General features: G+C 38.6%; 1 long non-coding RNA gene across 1 annotated transcript; it reads right to left on the reverse strand.

The window, feature by feature from the left end:
• Positions 1 to 4,229: 4,229 nt before the first annotated feature.
• Positions 4,230 to 23,818, reverse strand: LOC144381725 (uncharacterized). Its single transcript, XR_013447499.1, has 4 exons — positions 23,584 to 23,818; positions 23,325 to 23,493; positions 21,285 to 21,380; positions 4,230 to 4,322 (listed from the first exon to the last, which is right to left on the reverse strand). It is a non-coding gene; the product is annotated as an uncharacterized LOC144381725 (long non-coding RNA).
• Positions 23,819 to 24,316: the final 498 nt, after the last annotated feature.

A 24,316-nucleotide genomic window follows, 5' to 3' on the forward strand; every position in this document is an offset into this window, starting at 1 on the left:
CTGTAAATTTTGTTTAGTTTTAATGTATAGACAGTGGGCTATATTTATATGCTTAATTTCTATTTCTTCAGCTTAAATGTACAGAAATACTAGAAAAATAATATTTATAGAGTGCTTTGTAGTTAGAAAGCACTTTCACAGGTGTTGTTTCTTTGATATTTAAAACTACCCCATTTCTCTTTTCTTAAAAAATAACACTGAATCTCTAGGAGTTTTTGATTTGCTTAAGGTCGTATAGCTAATAAATGGCAGAGCAAGGAGTCAAATTGCATCTTCCACAATCTGCAAAATCTCTGCCAAATGACTCTCATAGGTGAAATACCAGGAGTTTATAGACTTCCTTGCTTTTGGCAGGAAAAAAGATTCTCTCTCACTAAATTTTAAAATGAAATTCTTCCCTATTGCTCAGAATACATGATAGAGGTTTCTTTTATTCTTTGATTAAGATTGCTCAACTCCAGAGACAGAGTCCTCCAAGTCGTACCCACTCTATGATGGAGGATGCGTTACTATGTCTAGTATGGGACTGGATTTAAGCAATAAGGTTGGCAGTCTGGGCAATGCAGTCTCACACAACAGCTAGATTTTAGTTGGACTCATCAGGGAATAGGCCCTTACCCTCAACATCTACAAGAATGATCCAAGCAATTCAATCAGCAACCATGATTTGTGTGGCAGACCAAACATCTAGGCCTTTGGCAAAAGTCCAGAAGCCAGAAAAATTGTAACAGGATTCAACAGGTACAGTATTGGCCAGAGCTATTACCACATCCTTGAGTTCTGCCCCCTGAGATAAGATTGCCTCTCCATTTTTAGTTCAGCATAGCTGGTGCTGATGCCGAATAGTTCAGTTTGGGACATGATCAAATTTTAACTTAGTCAAAACATCAGTGATCCAGACCCAAGAATTTAGGAGAACCTTAGTGAATTGAAAATCCTATCAAGCCAATTTTGCTGTCAAAGGCAGTGGGTGGGTTGGAGATAATGTTTCCCCCTAAATTATAGCTGCCATTTTTTCATATAAAGCTACAATGTTGCTGGGCCTAACCTCTTGCATTCTTGATTATACATTTTCCATTGAACAAGAGGGGCTTGTTGGCCCTTTCTACCTTGTTTGGTTAGTGTGAGCTGACCTACCTGAAAATGGGAATATCAAGGTAGAGAGTCATACATCTTCATGGTTCAGTACCCAGTTTCTATAAGAGCTCCAATGACAAGCCAACAGCTACTTTAGAAAAAGGGTTTTCCTGGTCAATAAGTCAGGGAGGACATGACGGCAAAACCCTGAAAGATGCCATGGTGTGAAGGCTGCTTTTCACTGTCAGAGGCTCCCATGGCAAACTCATCAGCACTAACATATGTAGCTCAAATGGGATATCAGGGTTGTGTGACTTTAAAGCATTAGTATTGCTTATTGATGCAGAGGCTTTTTCCAATTAGTAGATTCCCGCTGACACTTATAAGCATTCACACTACCAGCATGTAAAATATCCATATGATTAATCATCAATTCAGTAGTAGAAGCCATAACAACAACACACTGAATTGGCTCAATGGATCCCACCCACAAGATCACTTAGTTTTCCTTCCCCACTATGAGCACTGCCTAAAACCCATATGTTACACTTGGGTACCCCTTCTTTCCATGGGACCAAGTATGATGGTGACCTCAGGGACTGTATCCGACAGAGCCATACATTTTGTGATTCTCCCCTCCCCAAAGTTCCCCAACATCTTCCTGGAGGCCAGAAGAACTGCACCCCACTCCTAAAAAGCTTTCTCCTTAAAGCAGCTGAGGTTGGCATAGAGGGAGAGCAAGGGTGGGTGGGGAGACAGGGAAAAAAGGCCTGCACGCCAATAAGCAAGGTGCATTTCTGGCTTCAAGAGGTGCTGTACTTGGTCACAATAACTTATCTAAGTTTGTTTCACAAGAATTTATCTGTATTTTGGGGGTCAGTTTCTCATTCTGCAGTGGGTCATCTGCACTGTAACCATTTGGAGCAGCAGCAGACTCAATTCTAACCAACGCCTAATCAATGGTTTCCCATGAGACATTTGTTTTCGTTTTCCTCAGGAAATGCTTCCTCAGAGGATCAAAGCTCCCTTATAGCATCCAGGAGCCACTACAAAAACAAAACAAAGCAAAGCAAACAAATTAGCAAAACCTTCAGCTCTTTTTCTGTGATCTTCAAGTGGGTCTAAGATTGGCATAAAAGATGGTTAAGAGAGGGGGCGCCTGGGTGGCTCAGTCATTAAGAGTCTGCCTTCAGCTCGGGTCATGATCCCGGGGTCTTGGGATCGAGCCCCGCATCGGGCTCCCTGCTCGGCGGGAAGCCTGCTTCTCCCTCTCCCACTCCCTCTGCTTGTGATCCTGCTCTCACTATCTCTCTCTCTGTCAAATAGATAAATAAAAAAATCTTAAAAAAGACGGTTAAGAGGGACTGAGCTCTACGACAGCCCAGTTATTGCCATTCTTCCTTAATGCGCATTATCTGCCCTTCCCCTTTTCTCTGAAATGAAGTAGCCAAACTTTTAAAGATTCACCTGGTTTCTGCCCATACCTCCTGTGAATTCTCCTTTCATGCTGGTATAGGTACCCATCTAAAGAACTGTGGTCTGAAACAAAGTAGAAATCTGTCCTTCTAGGACTAAGTTTAGCACTAGTTGTTACAATGGGTGGACCTGAGACTGCTCACCATATTGGTGAGTAAGTCTCTCCTCCATCCTTCCTCTCCCTCCCTCCCCATCTGCCCCCACTTAGAGGAGAATTAGCCACTGCTGCACACTGTTCAGACAGCTTTCTGTGAACCTATTTTCCAGTGGCCAGCATGCAACTGTGCCCCAATTTCTTTTCAATAACAGACAATAAAGTTGAGAACCATTTATTTTCTGGTTGACCAAACAGTTTGATTGGCATGTTCATTATCAATTATCATAGATTTCCCTTAAATTCTGTCAACCTGCATGGCTCTCATTCTTACTCTACCAGAAATCCTTGTCTCTCTCTCTGTATCCCACTTCATTGCTGAAACATCTTTCAAGAACTGTGAAGGGGTTGAGATTTTACCCAACTTGCAAGGTAGTAAAGTTAGCCTGCCGTGAAACAGAGACAAAGATTTCATGGATGCTGGGAGAAGACACAAGACTCCCAATTCAGAGATAAAGGACTTATTTCTCATAACAGTACCAGTAGCCAGAGTATATGAATTTTTGCATACATTACATGAATCCCAATTCTTCCAGGGAGACATGAAGAGGGCAAGATGACCACTGCAAACAGTGGGTTTCAAGAGAGGACTCCTAAGCTTAAGGAACTTGAATCTTCTATAATAGGAAGTAAGCATGTCTGCCCTTTGCTTATGTAGGAATCCTTGTTTTATTATGTTGAGCAGCAAGCAAGCCTACTCTTTGCTTCAGAGTGAAACACTACGCCTTCCAAGTCTGATCATTATGCAAATATCTTTGAAAACAAAGTCCCGAACAAAAGCAGTTAGTACTTCACTCATGAGACATGCAGATATACAAGAGATACACTGCAAACTGTTCCCTAACAATAACAGTAATGTGAAATTATCACTAAACATAATTCATAATTTTGATAAAAATTGTCATAGACTCATTTAGGGAATTAAGAATATCTTTCCTAATAAATATTTCTCATGTAAGTTTCGTGCTGTTATCTATGCAATTAAAATGAATGAATGTCTCTTTAATATATTTTATTGAAGTTCAAATACTTGTTTATATTCCCCAAATTAGCTAGTAACATTATGGTTCTGTGTTCTGAGAAGCAGTGCTAAAATGTTTGTTGAACAAGAAAGGATAGAAACAAATCATGGGGGGTTGCCTGTGAGCTGGACAGTGTCAAGAAAACCTGGCGAGTTCCTGCTTGATGTATCTTGGTGACATCGAAAGAAGGAGGCAGTTATGATCCAGATTCATGACATTGACCAAAGACATTACCCAAGACATCTTTTTTTTTTTTAAGATTTTATTTATTTGTCAGAGAGAGAGAGTACAAGCAGGGGGAGCAGCAGATGGAGGGAGAAGCAGGCTCCCCACTGAACAGGGAGCCTGATGTGGGACTCAATTCCAGGACTCCAGGATCATGACCTGAGCTGAAGGCAGACGCTTAATCAACTGAGGCACCCAGGCGTCCCTACCCAAGACATCTTATTCATCACCCAAGACACCTTAGCATTTTGACTGGAGAATCACTGGAAAAGAGCACCCTACCTTCTAAGGTGAGTCCTCCTGAAACATGGGTCACATGACATGGTGACAACCAGGGGTCCAACTGACCAACTGAATCTCACAAGTTCCTATGTAAGGAAAGGGGAAACTGACATTAATTGACAGTTTTTAGTTTTTACCAGGGTCATATACTAATACAAATTCCCTATGAGCTAGCTTATTTTGGTCCAATTCAGCAGAGATCTTAACATATAACAGCAAGTAAATGGAGGAGCCAGGTGTCTTCCCCATTTACCTGACATCAAACCTTGTTTTCTATGCACTAAGTCACACTACTACTAAATAAACAATTAAATGAAATAACATTGCTCTTCTGGATGTCTCTTATCTCTTTGAATAGGTTTCACAGCTAGCTCCTTGAGGATAAAGATCAAGGCTTATTCATTACAGTACCTAGAGCCTAGCACAAAATCTGCACACACTAAGTGCTTATTAAATAACTCTTGCATAGAACTAAGACCATATCAAAAATTTATGGAATATAAGAGTATTTTTCTCTTCAGTGTAAAAGATTTTTATTTAGATGAACACTTGCACCTCTCATTAGTTTTCTACTTGATATAAAAATCCAGAATGTTGAGATGTTTCAACGTGTAATAAGTATGGGAAAATGGTTTGGGAAAATAGAAAAACTAGATGAATTCCTGAGTACCAGCATAAATATTTTCATGGATTATTTAGGAATTAATAGCTTAATTTATTCTCATTTGCCTGTTTAATTAAAAATAAAAATGACTCAGGGTGCCTAGTTGGCTCAGTTGGTACAGCATGCAACTCTTGATCTTGGGGTTGTGAGTCTGAGCCCCACATTGGGTTCAGAGATTACTTAAGAAAATAAAAATATTTTTTAAAAAGTATAAAAAATTAAAAATATAAAAATAAGTCTATTATCAATACATGCTATATTAAAAGCATTAAAAAAGAGAAAGGGTATCATAATGGTGTAGATGAAAGACTTGAAAACTTGAAAAAAATCGATGAAAATGGAATGGAAAGCAACAAATGGTTGACTAAAGAAAAATTATTATATATGAAAGATAAAGGAGATCCATCATGCACATATTTCTGAATAGGGAATAAAACAAATGAAACAAAAATACTCAATGATATGGCAGAAGGAAATTTGCTGAAATAATGATACCTCTGAATTTTACCAGATTAAGCAGGTGCAACACATTCTGGAGAAATTGACCAAAAAAAAAAAAAAAAAGTGAACAGGCTTCCAAAATCAAAACACAATAAAATTACAGATTTTTGAGGTATAATAGATATATAAAGAACTATACAGGGCGCCTGGGTGGCTCAGTTGGTTAAGCGACTGCCTTCGGCTCAGGTCATGATCCTGGAGTCCCGGGATCGAGTCCCGCATCGGGCTCCCTGCTCGGCAGGGAGTCTGCTTCTCCCTCTGACCCTCCTCCCTCTCATGCTCTCTGTCTCTCATTCTCCCTCTCAAATAAATAAATAAAATCTTTAAAAAAAAAAAAAAAAGAACTATACATATTTATTGTGTACAATTTGATGAATTTGGACATATGGAAACACCTCTGATACCCATGATCACTATGAAGGTAACGGACATATCTAATTTAATCTCCCAGACTTTTCCTTGTATCTTTTTGCACATAACTCACTCCTAAGTATTTTCACATAAATCATTCTTGTCTTTTCCATTAGAATGAGATTGTGATAAGGATATTCTCTAATCTTTTCACTAGTTGTATTCTAAAACATAGTTAAGTTGGGGTTGCTGTCCATGAATTCATTACCATGCAAGTCACACACCTCTACTGCATTTTGTTTTAACTCATCTCTACTATATTGAATCTGCCTCCTGATTAAATAAATCTATTGGTTGGAATGCTAATTTTGCTACATGAAATAAATATGGGCTTTTTGTTGGAAAACATAGGGTTGAAGCATGACTACCCCTCTACTTGCTATGCGATTTTAGGCAAATTACATATCTTCTCTCATACCATTAAAAGCTGCAGATCTGTGGCAAGCAAGATTTGTGTCCTTGGTGGTCAACTGAACTAAAAATGGTTTTGCCATCACCTTCTTAATTTCTACTCTTAGAATTCTATAGAGTTAGCCAATTAATCATACGACTCTAATGTGGCACACTATATGCATGCTCACGGTAGTTCCTGAGAATGAAAGACGCACCCCATTATATCTTCACAGGAACTGCAGCTGATTTAAGTCACTGGATCTCCAGTTCTGTCAAGACTTCCACTCCTATTGCTATTACCTAGGCTCTTGGCAACTTCTTTGATCTTTTCTCCATCATTTCCCTTTTGTTCTTTTTGCTTTCTTTTTGTTTCTCACATAATTCTCGGTTTTTGAACAATTGCTTGTTTTTATGAGTATTGCTTTACACCTGGTATGAGGTATACCAATTTCTTTTTTACTTCTTTTTTAAATTTTATGTATTATGTTATGTTAGTCACCATATATCATTAGTTATTGATGTAGTGATCCACGCTTCATTGTTTTCATATAAAACCCAGTGCTCCATGATGTACCTGCCCTCCTTAATGCCGATCAGCAGGCTAACCCATCCCCCCAACCCCCTCCCCTCTAACACCCTCAGTTTGTTTCCCAAAGTCCATAGTCTCTCATGGTTCATCTCTCCCTCCGATTTCCCCCCCTTCATTTTTCCCTTCCTTCTCCTAAAGTCCTCCATGCTATTCCTTATGTTCCACAAATAAGTGAAACCATATGATAATTGACTTTCTCTGCTTGACTTATTTCACTTAGCATAATCTCCTCTGGTCCCATCCATGTTGATGTAAAAGTTGGGTATTCATCCTTTCTGATGACTGAGTAATATTCCATTGTACATATGGACCACATCTTCTTTATCCATTCATCTGTTGAAGGGCATCTCAGCTCTTTCCACAGTTTGGCTATTGCGGACATTGCTGCTATGAACATTGGGGTGCATATGGCCCTTCTTTTCACTACATCTGTGTCTTTGGGGTAAATACCCAGTAGTGCAATTGCTGGGTCATAAGGTAGCTCTTTTTTTAATTTTTGAGGAACCTCCACACAAAAGTGGCTGTACCAACTTGCATTCCCACCAACAGTGTAAGAGGGTTTCTTTCTCCACAACCTCTCCAACATTTGTTGTTTCTTTCCCTGTCCATTTTGTCATTCTAACTGGTGTAAGGTGGTATCTCAATGTGGTTTTGATTTGAATTTCCCTGATGGCTAATGATGATGAACATTTTTCATGTGTCTGTTAGCCATTTGTATGTCTTCTTTGGAGAAGTGTCTGTTCATGTCTTCTGCCCATTTTTTGACTTGATTATTTGTTTTTTGGGTGTTGAGTTTAAGAATTAATTTATAGATCTTGGAAATCAGTGCTTTGTCTGTAGTGTCATTTGCAAATATCTTCTCCCATTCTGTGGGTTGCCTCTTTGTTTTATTGACTGTTTCCTTTGCTGTGCAGAAGGTTTTTATCTTGATGAAGTCCCAAAGTTCATTTTTGCTTTTGTTTCACTATCCTTTGGAGACGTATCTTGAAAGAAGTTGCTGTGGCCAAGGTCAAAGAGGTTACTGCCTATGTTCTCCTCTAGGATTTTGATGGATTCCTGTCTCACATTGAGGTTTTTCATCCATTTTGAGTTTATCTTTGTGTATGGTATTAGAGAATAGTCAAGTTTCATTCTTCTGCATGTGGCTGCCCAATTTTCCCAGCACCATTTATTGAAGAGACTGTCTTTTTTCCATTGCATATTTTTTCCTGCTTTGTCGAAGATTATTTGACCATAGAGTTGAGGGTCCATATCTGGGTTCTCTATTCTGTTCCATTGGTCTATATGTCTGTTTGTGTGCCAGTACCATGCTGTCTTGGTGATCACTGCTTTGTAATATAGCTTGAAATTGGGCAACGTGATGCCCCAGCTTTGTTTTTCTTTTTCAACATTTCCTTGGCAATTCAGGATCTTTTCTGATTCCATACAAATTTTAGGATTGTTTGTTTGAGCACTTTGAAAAATGTCATTGGAATTTTGATCGGGATGGCATTGAAGGTATAGATTGCTTGGGTAGCACAGACATTTTAACAATGTTTATTCTTCCAATCCATGAGCATGGAATGCTTTTCCATCTTTTTGTGTCTTCTTCAATTTCTTTCATGAGTGTTCTGTAGTTCCTAAAGTATAGATCCTTTACCTCTTTGGTTAGGTTTATTCCAAGGTATCTTATGGTTTTTGGTGCTATTGTAAATGGAATCATTTCTCTAATTTCTCTTTCTACAGTTGCATTGTTAGTGTATAAGAAAGCAACTGATTTCTGTGCATTGATTTTGTATCCTGCCACATTACTGAATTGCTGAATGAGTTCTAGTAATTTGGGGGTGGAGTCTTTTGCGTTTTCCACATAAAGTATCATGTCATCTGCAAAGAGAGAGAGTTTGACTTCTTTGTCAATTTGAATACCTTTTATTTCTTTTTGTTGTCTGATTGCTGTTGCTAGGACTTCTAGTACTATGTTGAACAATAGTGGCGAGAGTGGCCATCCTTGTTGTGTTTCTGATCTTAAGGGAAAGGCACTCAGCTTTTCCCCATTGAGGATGATATTTGCTGTGGGTTTTTCATAGATGGATTTTATGAACTTGAGGAATGTTCCCTCTATCCCTATACTCTGAAGAGTTTTAGTCAGGAAAGGATGCTCTATTTTGTCAAATGCTTTTCCTGCATCAACTGAGAGGACCATATGGTTCTTCTCTCTCCTCTTATTAATGTGTTCTATCACATTGATTAATTTTCAAATGTTGATCCACCCTTGCAGCCCGGGGATAAATCCTACTGGGTCACGGTGGATGATCCTTTTAATGTATTGTTGGATCCTATTAGCTGGGATTTTGTTGAGGATTTTGGAATCCATATTCATCAGGGATATCAGTCTGAAATTCTCCTTTTTGATGGGGTCTTTGCCTGGTTTGGGGATTAAGGTAATGCTGGCCTCATAGAATGAGTCTGGAAGCTTTCCTTCTGTTTCTATTTTTTGAAACAGCTTCAAGAGAATAGGTATTATATCTTCTTTGAATGTTTGGTAGAATTCCCCAGGGAATCCATCAGGCCCTGGACTCTTATTTTTTGGGAGGTTTTTGATCACTACTTCAATTTCATTACTGGTTTTTGGCCTATTCAGGTTGTCAATTTCTTCCTGTTTCAGTCTTGGCAGCTTATAGGCTTCCAGGAAGGCATCCATTTCATCCAGGTTGCTCAGCTTATTGGCATATAGTTGTTGATAATAATTTCTAATAATTGTTTCTATTTCCTTGGTGTTAGTCGTGATCTCTCCCCTTTCATTCATATTTTATTAATTTGGGTCCTTTCTCTTTTCTTTTGAATAAGTCTAGCCAGTGGTTTATCAATCTTATTAATTCTTTCAAAGAACCAGCTTCTAGTTGTGTTGATTTGATCTACTGTGTTTCTGGTTTCTAATTCATTGATCTCTGCTCTAATCTTAATTATTTTTCTTCTAATGTGTGGCTTAGGCATCATTTGATGCTTTTTCTCTAGTTCTTTAAGGTGTAGAGTTAGTTGGTGAATTCTGGATTTTTCTATTTTTTTGAGTGAGGCTTGGATGGCTATGTATTTTCCCCTTAGGACTGCTTTTCCAGTATCCCATAGGTTTTGGACTGATGTGTTTTCATTCTCATTGGTTTCCATGAACTGTTTAAGCTCTTCTTTTTTTTTTTTTTTTTTTTTTTGATTTCCTGGTTGACCCAAACATTCTTGAGCAGAGTGGTCTTTAGCTTCCAAGTGTTTGAATTTCTGCCAAATTTTTTCTTGTGATTGAGTTCCAGTTTTAGAGGATTATGGTCTGAGAATATGCAGGGAATAATCTCAGTCTTTTGGTATTGGTTGAGACCTGATTTGTGACTCAGTATGTGGTCTATTCTGGAGAAAGTTCCATGTGGCTCGAGAAGAATGCGTATTCTGTTGTTTTAGGGTGGAATGTTCTGTATATATCTATGAGGTCCATCTGGTCCAGTGTATCATTCAAAGCTCTTGTTTCTTTGTTGATTTTCTGCTTAGATGATATGTCTATTGCTGAGAGTGGAGTATTGAGGTCTCCTACAATTAATGTATTTTATCAATATGACTCTTTATTTTGGTTAACAGTTGGCTTATGTAGATGGCTGCTCCCATGTTGGGGACGTAGATATTTACAATTGTTAGATCTTCTTGTTGGATAGACCCTTTAAGAATGATATAGTGTCCTTCTGTGTCTCTAACTACAGTCTTTAGTTTAAAATCTAATTTGTCTGATATAAGAATTGCTACCCCAGCTTTCTTTTGAGGTCTGTTGCCATGGAAGATAGATCTCCATCCCTTCACTTTCAGTCTGGATGTATCTTTAGGTTCAAAATGAGTCTCTTGTAGACAGCATATGGATAGGTCCTGTCTTTTTATCCAATCTGCAACCCTGTACCATTTTATGGGAGCATTTAGGTCGTTCACGTTGAGAGTGACTATTGAAAGATATGAATTTATTGTCATCATGTTGCCTGTGAAGACGTTGTTTTTATAGATTGTCCCTGTAAATTTCTGTTGTATATCACTCTTGGGGTCTTTCTCCTTTTATAGAACCCCCCTTAATATTTCTTGCAGGGCCGGCTTAGTGGTCACATATTCTTTCAGTTTCTGCTGGTCTTGGAAGCTCTGCATCTATCCATCCATTCTAAATGACAGCCTTGCTGGATAAAGTATTCTTGGCTGCATGTTCTTCTTATTTAGTACCCTGAATATGTCTTGCCAGGCCTTTCTGGCTTGCCAGGTGTCTGTGGATAGGTCTGATGTTATTCTGATGTTCTTCCCTCTGTATGTAAGGAATCTCTTCCTCCTAACTGCCCTTAAGATGGTTTCCTTGGTTCTAAGATTTGCCAGTTTTACGCCGGGGCGTTGGCCTGTTTTCCTTGATTTGGGCGGGGTCCTCTCTGCCTCTAGGACACGAGTGTTTGTTTCATTCCCCAGATTAGGGAAGTTCTCAGCTATGATTTGCTCAAATATATCTTTTAGTTCTCTCTCTCTCTCCACCCCCTCAGGGATCTCAATAATTCTGACATTGGAATGTTTCATGGTGTCACTTATTTCTCTGATTCTATTTTCATGGATTCTGAGTTGTTTTCCCTGGCCTCCTCTTTTCCCTTCTTGTCTATTAATTGGTTTTCTAAATCACTAATTTGTTCTTCTGCCTCGCTTACCCTAGCTGTTAGATTATCTAGATTAGATTGGATCTCATTGATAGCATTTTTAAGTTCTGCCAATTCAGCTTTCATTTCTGCCCTTAGAGACTCTATGTTGCCATTAATCGATTTCTCCATTCTAGCTATCATCTTCACAATTGCTACCCTGAATTCCATCTCCAACATCTTGGTTATATCTGAATCCATTTGTAAATCTGTGGCATAAGTCATAGTCTCTGAGTCTTTCCTATTTTGGGGGTAACTCTTCCTAGTTATTCTGTTGAGGGGTGGTTGAGGGAATGTATAGAGTCCAAATTATTCACCACAACCCAAGCAAGATGCACCTGTTTTCTACGGACCTTAGGGTTGCTGGCCTCTTGTTCTCCCAGCCTGTCTTCTGGGGGAGGGGCCTGCCGCGCTGGTACTCAGGCAACCCTGTTTGGGTAGAGTTGCCCTGCTCCCTGTGGCGGGGGATGGGCTCAGTGGAAACCGGTTTTGGGGGGCTTTTTTTCCTTGGTGGCTTTCCCTGGTGGCTTTCCACCTCTCTTCAGAGAGTCAGAGCACAAGAGACCGTTTCCAACCCTCAGAGCAGAGAGATCGCAGTCTGTTTTTCAGTGAGCTCTCCAGGCCACACTATCTCCATTTCTGTCTGTGCTGCTATAAACTGCAGCGTTCTGGGTTGTGTCCCTCAGCAGTGCTCCCAGTCCTCACCTCCAGGTTGGAGCACGTCTCTGCCCTTTGTGCTTCTAAAACCACCAGCCGTCCCCAGTTCACATGTGCGACCCCACTGCTTCGGGTTTCCATCCCGGGGGCTGCCCTAAAGTCCTTTCCCCACCGCTACCGGTCTCCGAGTCTGTGCCCCTCCCCAGCGCAGGAAGCTATCGCTCACTAGCGGTGTAGGATTCCCACGGCCAGGCTCCCTCCCACTGCCATTTATCCTCCAATATCTGCCAGCAGAATCACAGCTCCCTGTTTGTACCTCAAAATGAACCACCTGTGATATTCTGTTTGTAGAGATCCAGACCTATCTTCTTACATCTCAGGCTGATTTTGTGGGTGTTCAGAGTGGTCTGGTAGATATCCAGCTCAATTCCGGGGACTGGTTGGAATAGGGTCCCCTACTCCTCCGCCATCTTTTCCCTCCGAGGTATACCGATTTCTAAGCATGAAGCATAATCCTTTTTCTTACATTGTACTTGGCTACTTTCAGTTGCTAGATGTTCACAGGTCACTTTTACAGAACCAGAAACATTTGTTAGTTTCTTCTTCCTTCCCTTTTACTTTCTCTCTCTTCCTTTAGCACCTCCTCCCTCCCTTCCAATCTTCCTTCCTCCCGTGCCTGTTCTCCTGTAATTTTGATGGTATTTCTTTATTTAGCTTTAAGGAAGTCTAACGTTTGACTTCCAGATAAGTGAAGTGAAGTTCTCTCATATATGTCACATATATACACATTATATATAATGTATATATATAATTCAAGAATAGCTTTACGTTATTGTACCTCTTTATACCCAAAGAAGACTTGCCATATAAAATATAAGATACCCAGTCAAATCTGATTTTCAGATAAGCAACAGTTAATTCTTTAGTGTATATCCCAATAATCGCATGGGAAATAATTATACTAAAAATAATTCATTTATCTGAAATTCAAATTTAACCATGAGTCTTGTATTTTTATACATTGGATATGGCAATCTTAACTAAAGTATTTTTTATAGGTCTAATAGGCATGCTTTCTTAATCAAGCAGTGTTGAAAATCATTTTATAATTTTTTTTGAATGATTTATTTATTTATTTTAGAGAGAGAGAGAGAGAGAGTGCATGCACAAGCAGGGGGAGGGGCAGAGGGAGAGAGAGAGAAGGAAAGAAGCAGACTCCCTGCTGAGTGAGGAGCCCAACAATGAAGCAGGGCTCCTTCTCACAATGCTGAGATCATGCTGAGATCATGACCTGAGCTGAAATCAAGATTTGCAGGCTTAACTGAGCCACCCAGGCACCCCAAAAATCATTTTATAATTTTTAACATTAGCACAACTCCACCAAGGAGATGTGGACAACATTCACATCAAGAAGATTAAAAATTGCCAAATTAAATTGATAAAATTTTTTATTGATGTATATTATACTTGTCATCATAAAACTACCTATTTTCACTTTTATGATAATTTAGTATTATATTTTATTTAACTTACCTTTAATTCATTTTTTTGGAATTAAAATCACAAATATTTGTTTAAAATAGGTAGTCTCTTTATACTAAATCAATAACCTACTTATTCTAAACCACTTGGAAATTTTATTAATTTCCTTGAGCAACTGATCATACAGAAGAAAAATTAAATACAAGAAGTTTGCAATTCAGCAGATGCTGAATCTTAAGTGATTGAATGGGGATAGGTATAAAACATGATTTTTTTCTTCTTCCATAAAAGTAGTAGTCCTTAGGGTAGAACTATTTCACATACATGTCAACATGAAAAGCTATTTTTACATAGATGTTTTCTTTTTAAGTTATATAATTCATGAAGCAAAGTGATTATCATGTGTTGCTGTACCTACTTAGAAAACAAAACAAAACAAAACATTGACAGGCTTAAAAGCTTTCCTCCCCTTACACATACACACTATGATGACCCCTAGTGGTAAAGTCAGGCAAATGTGCCACACTTGCACCAACACAGCCAGATACACATGCATAGAATAGCTTTTAATCAAGAAGATTCGTGTGGGTATAAAAACACCTTACTATTATATCAGTCCATGTGTTCCTTTGAATTTAATTCAGAGTAAGCTAGAAAATATTTTCATTTACTTAGTACAATCAGAGTATGAAACTTAACTAAAGTAATGGAAAAAAATTTCAGGTTAAATTGTGTTTATACCTAGTCCAATATTTTATATTCTGACTTCTTGCAAAACAGGTACTGAATATGGATTTTGAGTTAACACTGATTTATATGTTCACAGTGTTTGAGAAATTTAGGATACTTCAGAAATCCTCTGATTTCAAATTCTTCATTTCTCAAAAAGAGTATATAGAGCAAAGAATGGCTGGGAACCTTAAATTCAGTCAGCTATTTACTGACAGAGCTAGAACTAAGAAGTAGTCTCCAGACTACTATCTCAGTGTAATTCTCATAACCAGCAGTGCCTTCCTATGAAAAGGTCACAATATTTACTATAACAGGAAAAAAAAATAGCAGAAATGTGTGGTTCTGTATAGGGACCTAATATTCATTAAAGTAAGCCTATGATATCTTTCCTGAAGGAAGGTATTAATCTTATTCTTTACACAATATATTCATACCCCAAGAGGCAAGAAATAAAGTCCTGCTTTATGATTAATGTTAAGGTACAGCTAAGTACATATATCAATGACAAATAAAACTTGGAAAATTTTAAAAATTGAATTTAATAATCTTAAGCCATTATGTTATAATAACAAAGGATCAAAAATATAACCATATAAAACTCTGAAAATATAGATTTCATTTGCAAAGAGAACATTTTACATTCAATTTTAGTATGGAATTTTAGTAAGAGCTCATAAATATTTAAATAATTATGATGTAATAAAGGTGTTTTTTAAATTCAAAATCTTGGGGACATTGTAGAGAGGATTCAAATCCCAGATAGGAAAATGAACTAGCTAATCTTTACAGAGTCCCCAGAAACCTTGAGCTTAACATTTTATGGTAACTGTATGTATGTATTATTTTGTTTAAAACAATTGTAGGCTCGGGACGCCTGGGTGGCTCAGTCGGTTAAGCGTCTGCCTTCGGCTCAGGTCATGATCCCAGGGTCCTGGGATCGAGTCCTGCATCGGGCTCCCTGCTCCGCGGGGAGCCTGCTTCTCCCTCTGCCTCTGTCTCTCTGTCTCTCATGAATAAATAAATAAAATCTTTAAAAAAAAAAAAAAAAAAAACAATTGTAGGCTCATGAGGAGATTTCAGATATATTTTTCTGCTCCTGATCAGAATCCCAAATCAAGAGTTTTCATGCTTTAATGTTCATTTTTATTTTTATTTATTTTTTTAAGATTTATTTATTTATTGTAGAGAGAGAGTGTGTACCTGCATGCCTGCAAGTGGGTGAGGGGAGGAACAGAAGGAGAGGGAGAGAAGCAGACTCCCCACTGAGCTGGAGCCCAATGTGGGACTCCATCTCATGACCCTGAGATCATGACCTGAGCTGAAACCAAGAGTCCATGGCTTAGCAAACTGAGCCACCCAGTCTCCCCTAATTTCATTTTTTCCAGATTTTATTTATTTATTTGTCAGAGAGAGAGAGTGAGCTCACAAGCAGGGGGAGGGGCAGGCAGAGGGAGAAGCACGCTCCCTGCTGAGCAAAGAGCCTGATGCGAGACTTGATCCCAGGACCCTGGGATCATGACCTGAGCTGAAGACAGACACTTAACCAACTGAGCTACCCAGGCATCCCTCCCCTAATTTCATTTTTAAATGAAGGTATTTGAATGGCTCTGCTGATAGGATATTATATATGTATTTTAAAATTCAAAAATTATTTTAGCTATGAAAATCTATAATTTTGATATGGACAAATTATGGACAAGTTGATCAAAATCCTAAAGGCCATATGCACTTGGAAGCTCCACTGAATATTTTGCTTTGGAAAGTAGTGAAACTCCCATCTTTGGAATGACTACTTACTAGGAATAGTTAGAATAAATGTTTTCATTGGGTGAGAGCATGAAATGAGGCATCTACTCCTTTCCATTCAATGAAGTGTTTCTATAATTTTTAGATTAACAATTGAGTCCTCACAGTCCTATGAGGTTTGGTCTTAATCCAACTTAAATGAAAGCTTAAAATTAAGCAAAATTTCATGTAAGTTATATCCAGCTAACTTCATTACCTTATTTTCCAAGGTAAAACAAACATCTGAGTAAGATTCTTTAAAGGTAGAAGATAAAAGTTATCTTAAGAATGACTAAGAATTTTTAAAAAGTAAAATTAAAAATGGGTAAATGCAGATGTACCTTTGATAAGGATAAATTAAAATTCCAAAAGAGTTATCATGTTCCAGAATTATTTTGTAGTAACTCTTTTTTTAAGATTTTATTTATTTATTTATTTCACAGAGAGAGAGAGAGACAGAGCGTGCACATGCACGGAAGCAGGGGGGAGGGGCAGAGGAAGAAGCAGGGTCCCCTCTGAGCAGGGGAGCCTGATGAGGTACTCGATCCCAGGGTCCTAGGATCATGACCTGAGCTGAAAGCAGACACTTAACCCACTAAGCCACCCAGGTGCCCCTTTTATAGTAACTCTTAAATTGTATCTCTGAGTAGTATATTTGGTTGTCCTATGGAAACTATAAGAGTCTAAGCCAAGGCATAAAATATTTTCATGACTCCTTGGGTTAATATGATGATAATTTTACTTAGAAATATATGATGACAATTGATATAGAAGAAAAAATTTTTTCTCTTTCATTTTTAAGACTTCTATTTGGATGAGTAAATTTTAATCTTATAGAGAATAGTCACATATTTCACCAAAAAGCTAAGTAATTACTAACTGTAGTATCAAATTATGATTTGACATTGACTTATGCTCTTATATTAAAATCACACTGCTTATATTTTGATTATATACTCACAGATTCTGTAAGTCTTAGCTCATTTGAAATGATTGTAGCTAATTTTTTCAAAGAAGAAATAAATTCTTATAAGTCTCCAGATTTCCAGATATTGATTACTTTATAATTTGCAATGAATGAGTCACTTATTTTTGGCCTTGCCTAGAAACACTATTCCAACAAAAATGGAACCAGATATCTTAATGATATTAATAAAACAATGACAACATCTAACATGTACGATAGATTAAATGAATCTCTTGGGGGCAAAGATTTTATAAATGTGTATGAAATAGTAATTCCCTATTAGACTACCAGCCCATTAGAATGTTCTACTCTTCAATGAAGAGGGAAAGAGTGAGTCGGATAGCAATTATTACAGCATGTGACTATGTCATGCTCAGGTCATGATCCTAGGACCCTGGGATCGAGCAAAAAGAGTGAGTCGGATAGCAATTATTACAGCATGTGACTATGTCATGCTCAGGTCATGATCCTAGGACCCTGGGATCGAGCAAAAGTTGTAGTAGACAACCAAGTTCATTATCATATTAAGTTTGTTAATAATAAGCAACATGTGAATGATTCTACCTATTCTAGAATTAAGGGAGTGAGATTAAATCATTTCAAAATCATGAAACATACAGTGGAAGCACTAGATACACTAGAACTAAGATTATTCAACATCTTTTCTCATCTTTCTATTACTGTCTTTCCTCTAATTATAACTATAGTGATATGGGTTAATTCACTTTTATTTTTGTTCTTATATGTAGAAAAGGACATTTCAACTTAGATGTTTAGTTTCTCATTACTGTGGGAAATTAGCTCATAAAAGATTTTCTGAACTCCGTAAGTTTAAATTCCAATTCAATGCCTCTAATTTAATATAAAATATTCACTTCTATATCATACATTTTTATTGTTATCTTATGGCTTTTATGGATGCCAATCTAATTTCCATTCTGTTTTCCATTATCTTTTCTTTGCCCATGAACTAATGAAAAGTACATTTAATATAGTATGTAATAGTTCAAAGGGGGCTAATTATATTTTGATAACAATGTTAAGGACTGCCATTCTATAGCTCATTTTCTTTTGCTAAGAAATGAAAACCTTTATCATTTCTATTAATACCAATGAAACACACAGCACTTGTTACTCTCTAATATAACCTATTAGGAATATTCTCATAGTGTCTTCACTCTGAACATTTCTAACTTGTTTTAACTTCCTTTGTTAACTACAGTCCCAGTGGATCTTTGCTGCCTGCTTTCTGTATGTATAGCATGACATAGTCACATGCTGTAATAATTCCTTATGTTTTTTAGCATTTCAAAATCTATAGAAAGCTTCCACACATAATATCTCATTTAATCTTCACAACTGCCCAGAGAGTATGACATCCCATTTTATAGATGAAGAAAATGAAATTTAGAAATATAATTTTCCTAAAGCTATGCAGTGTCTAAAGGTATCCTCAATTCCTTTTCTCCATTTTTTAAAAAGATTTATTTATTTATTAGAGAGAGAGAGAGAGAGAGTGCAAGCATGGGGTGGGAGATGGGACAGAGAGAGAGAAAAATCTCAAGCAGACTCTGTGCTGAGTGAGGAGCCCAACATGGGGCTCGATCCCAGGACCCTGAGATCACAACCTGAGCCAGAACCAAGAGTTGGGTGCTTAACTGACTGAGCCACCCAGGCACCCCTCCTCTTCTCCAGCCACCTACAGAATAATATGTCCTTTCTCATCAGATCTGTCACCCCATTCTAAATCATGACAAGTCTGATAATCCATTGAGCATTATCCAATTTTAGTCTATGGCAATTATTTATATGGTCTGGGTGAAACAGCAATGAAACTATGTCTTAAGCTGGGTTGTTTGTTCATGGTGTTTTCCTGCATGCCTAACGTAGTTTACAATGAATCTTTTTCTTTTAGAGAAGCAATTCAGCTATAAGTCAGAATATATGTGTCGTTACTTTTGCCAACTAGTCACAGGACTTATTTAACTTCAATCTCTTTATTGAGCCTCAATCTCCTCTTCTGAATGATGAGGAATTTAAAGGAGAGAACTTTAAAAATTTCTTTCCAACTTATTCATGCTATGTCTATGCTGAACATGATATGTAAGAGTAGTAGAAGGGGAATGCTTCAATGGACTGGCATGAAGAATAGTTGGAGACAAAAAAAGAACAAATGTATGCACAACATACTGGAGGCTACTGCAGTGGTTAGTAATGAGACGACAGAGTATGAATTTATAAGGGACAGTGATAAACTACCAGTACAGGTGAAGGAATGAATCAAAGTGGTATTGGACAGAAAGACATGACAGCTACCGGTGACTGGTTCAACCTAGAGCGTAAATTAGTATTAGTCAGAAGGGTTCAAGGTTTAGTGAGCACATGGGTACAGATGAACTAGTGGGTCCAGATTGAAATGTGGGAACTAAGGGATACCCCATCTAAGGAAAAGGTGATAAAGTGGGTTGGGGACATACTGAGTTTTAGGTGAAAGTGATAATATGAATTCTAGACCATAGGATTGGGCTTAAGGCTAGACATGTAGGGAAAATCACTAGGGCAGAAATAGCAGATAAAACTTAGTATTGAAGAATCTTTCTGAGGAAGATGGTAAAGCGAGAGAAGAACAGAGTTAGACTCTGAGCTTCCAATCCTGTGTGTGTTACAGCACACCAAGGTCACTGGGAAGAACATAGTAGTTGTAGTGCTGGAGGAATGCCCTTACAGGGTGATGGACACAACTACGGCCACAGACAAGACTCCCCCGCCACCCTAGCCTAATGGTATGAAAGGCTGTATACCCGGTTTTCTTTTTGCTTCTCTCATCTGGTGAGTTCCTCATACTTCCCAGCCATCTTAGACCTCCAAACTTCAGGTACTGCCTGATGAAGAAATGGGGAGGCACTGGAGGCCCTTTCCACTCACTCACCTATACCTAAATCTTATCTCTAAGTTTTGCACTGCTAGCTATTTATTTATGTTGATGGTAAATTCAAGTGAAAACAACCATAAAATCCAAGACTTCATTCTTATCTGTCTTAGATGCTAACCAAACCGAGGTGGCCCTTTTTAACTCTTCACATTTATCTTTTTTACATTCTCAATCACTTGGTATTTTACGGTGGTTAATGAATGGTCAGTGGGGGAAAGAATGAACAAATAAATGAGCAGAAAACCAAATATTTGAGATACTCATAAAGGAGAGCATAAGTCAATGAAGGAAACGGAAAAAAAAATCATACTATCTTCAGGGGCAGTGATAATAGCTAGCAACTTTTCAACTCTACCCTGTGTATGAATCACAGGGGGATCTTGGTGCAGAAGAGAATCAGCCTTTCCAACAAGCTCTAAGACCCTGCGGTTCCACCAGGGACACACCTTAAATTATAAGGCTGTAGCTGGCTGTTCTACATATGCATGCCCCTGCTAATAACAGATGCATGAGAGAATGCCTATAGCTCAGCACTAATTCAATATTCTCTGAAATAAAACAAAACAAAGAGCTGCAGGTTCAATGGATGCAAATAGAGAAGAAAGCACATAAATTGAAATGATAGAGGAATGAACAAGTTTATGTAACTTTCCAAGCTGTAGAACTCATTTCTAAGGCTCTAGTTCATTAAGAAATTGGGTTCCATGATTATATTATTCACCTCTAATGTTATTTTGGGTAGTTGTAGTCATTCACACATCTCAGCATGCCACTCAACTGCTCATTTCTAAGTATCTGTCATTTGCCTCTTGGGAGTCATATATATCATTTACTTCTTCAGACCCTTTCTCTCCTAAGTAATTTTTATTGAATTGCTATTAACCTTTGTCAGGGGCAACTGTTATTTTCCTTTGGCTTTCTTATTCATTTTCTTTAATCTTTTTTGGATTCTCTGTTCTCCATTCACATGTAATTCTGAGATTGTTCATTAGTTTTGTGAAATTGTGAGAAGAAAGGAAGTATGTGACAGAAAGCACACACAGCAAGGGCCAAGAGGTGTGAGGACAGATTTCATTAACACTCTAAAGGGAAGAATGATATTCTATATTTTAACTTACTGAGGATAGAAAAACAAGTTCTTCTCTAAGAAGACCACCAACTAAGAAGCTAACACTACTAAGATACGAGAGCAGGAACTTCTTCATAATTCTGACTCTTAAAAGATAAGCCTACATTACAGATGAGAGATGGAATAACAAACTTACCTGACAAGGAAAGTGATTACATATCCACAGGTACCCAGATGAGTCCATATGGGGAACTGTTTCGTCGGGCTTATTAGACTAGCACAGATATAAGGTCTACAAAGATAGTAGATATTAAATGCTTAATAGAACATTTGAAGTAAAAAATATAAGAACTTCTAAAAGGTGACTGTTTCCACAGAGTTGGCAAACATACAACAAATGTAGTGAAAATTCATGTATCTTCTCCTAAGAATTCTTTTAGGGTAAAAAGTCTAAAGCCTGAAATGGCACACAGGACTTTCCCTGATATGATCTCTGCAACCTCTGACCTTGACCTTTACACACACCTTGGTCTGCAGCCCTGACAAATCATTTGTAGTTCTTCAGATTCATCTTGTAATGTTTACTCCTCCATTGCACACAGGTCTGAAATATCCTTCCTTTTCTTATCTGACCGATACATTTCTACACTTTCTTCAAGATACCCTTTGAAAACCAGTACTTTTGTGATGCTTTCTCCAAGGACCTCAAGGAAAATCACTACCTTCTTCCACCCTGTTCTGTAGCACCTCACATATGTAATTACTTGAGTCCTTACAGCATTGCCATAATTATTACATGTCGGTCTCAGTATTTTATTTTATTTTATTTATTTTATTTCTGTTAGTACTTCTAGAACCTTGAACACACATTAATTCATTAATTGCTCATTGAATGCCCACCAAAGAATTTAATAAATGTTTGTAAAAATTTATCATTATTACAAATCATTAATTTAAGATTATCTTTTGAATTTATGGTTCCCTACTCTTATTTCCTTGTTTCTTGGCTCCTCAAAAGCATAAGTCTCCAAGGATACCTCACTAATATAGGCCCTTACAGTTTCACAGCTGGACTACAACCTTTTTAAACCATTACATTTTTGCACCCAGTTTCTCCCTATCGCCAATCCTGTGCATAATTCTGAAGATAATCTTTCTTAGTACCTATTCCTATCTAAAATGGTTTAGCAATCCTTGTTTGACTATTTGATGAAATGTTAACTCAATATTTCATTGCAAGCTCCTCCCCGTATCTTATCCTCCACATCTCTTTATTCTGAGCTCAGGTATTTTCTTCAACAAACAGGTTGCTTGCAGTGAGAAATCCCTCTTTGCTGATAGCAGCACTCAACTTGCATTCTACTTCCTCGACAAAGTCTGCTAATATTCTGGCTCATTTAGCAAGGACTTCACCATTTAGAACCGTTTTCTCATGTACAACTTGCATAAATTTTTTAATTCTCCCTCCTTTCAATAGTATCTCAAGGATTAGGAAAAGGGTATAATTTTTTTTTTGTTTCTCTCCCCTCTCTAATTTTGCACTTTGCTAAATATAATGTATACATTAAAATGATCGTTGATTTATTGACAAATACTCTCCACCACATTTTGTTATTTCATTTTGGCACACAACACTGTATAACTTCTATATAATGGTCTTGCTTCCATGTTGCCTTCTAATCGTTGTGTTTTTTTTTTTTTTTTTTTAATGTACATCATCTCAACCTATGCGTTATAAAACTGTTAAAAGGAGAAAAGGATTTCTATATGGTAAGTCACTGTCATGTAGCAGGAACTGCCCTGAACTGGGAGTCAGAAAACTCAGGTCTGAAATCTGCCACTTGAATGGTTTGCTGGAAATATCTTTTATAACCGTCATTTCTCCATCTGTGAAACAAAAACAAAATCCTCAAGAATGTTGTGAGAATTAAATGAGATACAATGTGTGAAAACATTCTGCAAATTTTAATATGCTATACAATATAAGGTATTTCTTCTTATGATGTCTTCAAAATTATTTTGTGCATAGGACATGTTGTGCGTAGAGCAGACCGTCAGAAAAGGCTCCCTGAGAGTCTTGGGTCAAAGTAGGTGGGTCATATTTCCTTCAGTTTTTTTAAAGCATTAGCTGCAAAATCCTATTCCTTAGCTTTCTTGTGTTTCTCTTTAGTATGCAAATTATTACAGTTCAGTGCAATTTTGGCAAAGCGTTTTTCAACGTTTTTCATTTGCTTACCAAATATGACCTCTTGCAGGTTTATTTATTGCTCTACCACCTCACCCATGAAATTTGCCTTGTCAATTCCGTCTTCCACCTCACCGAGGTAGCTGTCACACCTGGAGCAGCCTTTATTCTCAACCTCTCCTGCATTTCTTTCCCGCGGGCTCCTCTTCCCCTCTGCTGGCTGCCAAGGAGAAGCACATTTATTGGCGTGGCCCCCAAACAGAGGCCTGCCTGCTTCCCTTCCCCCTTTCTCTCTCAGCCAAAGCATCACCTGCCAAGGGCTGGCGGTTGCTGCCCCCGCTGTCCACTGCCTCACACTGCTGCGGCTCGAGTCCTTTTTGGCAGCCTCTTCTGAAGTTCCCCTGCCCGCCGCTCTCCTGTGCCGCCGGCCAGCCGCCTCCTCCTCCGGCCTGCGGCTCTCCTCGCTCCCGCCAGCCTCTCCCCTCGCTCGGTCTGCGCGCAGCCTCTTCCTCCCGCCCTTGCCGGCTGCTTTACTCGTCTTTCCTCGGGCTGCGCCCCCTCTTTTCCTCCCCAGCCCTTCCCCTCGCTCTAGCAGCGGGGTTTCTTTCCAGCGTCCCCACCCTCCCTGGCCCGGGGCTTTGTTAACGCCCGGGACCCTCTCTTGGGTCCCAGTGTGTACATACGTCCACCGGATAGAACATTTTTGGAAAGTGAGCATTTTCTTCCCGCTTCTGTATTTGACTAGGCACCAACCCCCAAATCCCGTGCCTACTCCCTTAGCTCGAAAAGGCGGGCTGTAGCGATGGTAGAAGAAATTCAGGGAAACAACGGGCCACAGGCTCGGTCGGTGGACCCCAACAAAGTTTTGGACGCTCGGGACTTGCCATCTCAGGCTTCCCAAACTTGACCAGCCTGGCAACCGACGCGAGCGCCCTAAGAGCGCGCAGTGACTCCGGCGCTCCCGGATTCCCAGCGCTCCCCCGACCTTCCAGGGACGCTTGATCGAGGACGCCAGCCACTCTCCAGGACCAGGCCTGGGCCGC

Source organism: Halichoerus grypus, chromosome 5 (assembly GCF_964656455.1).
Source record: "Halichoerus grypus chromosome 5, mHalGry1.hap1.1, whole genome shotgun sequence".
NCBI classification, from domain to species: Eukaryota; Metazoa; Chordata; class Mammalia; order Carnivora; family Phocidae; genus Halichoerus; species Halichoerus grypus.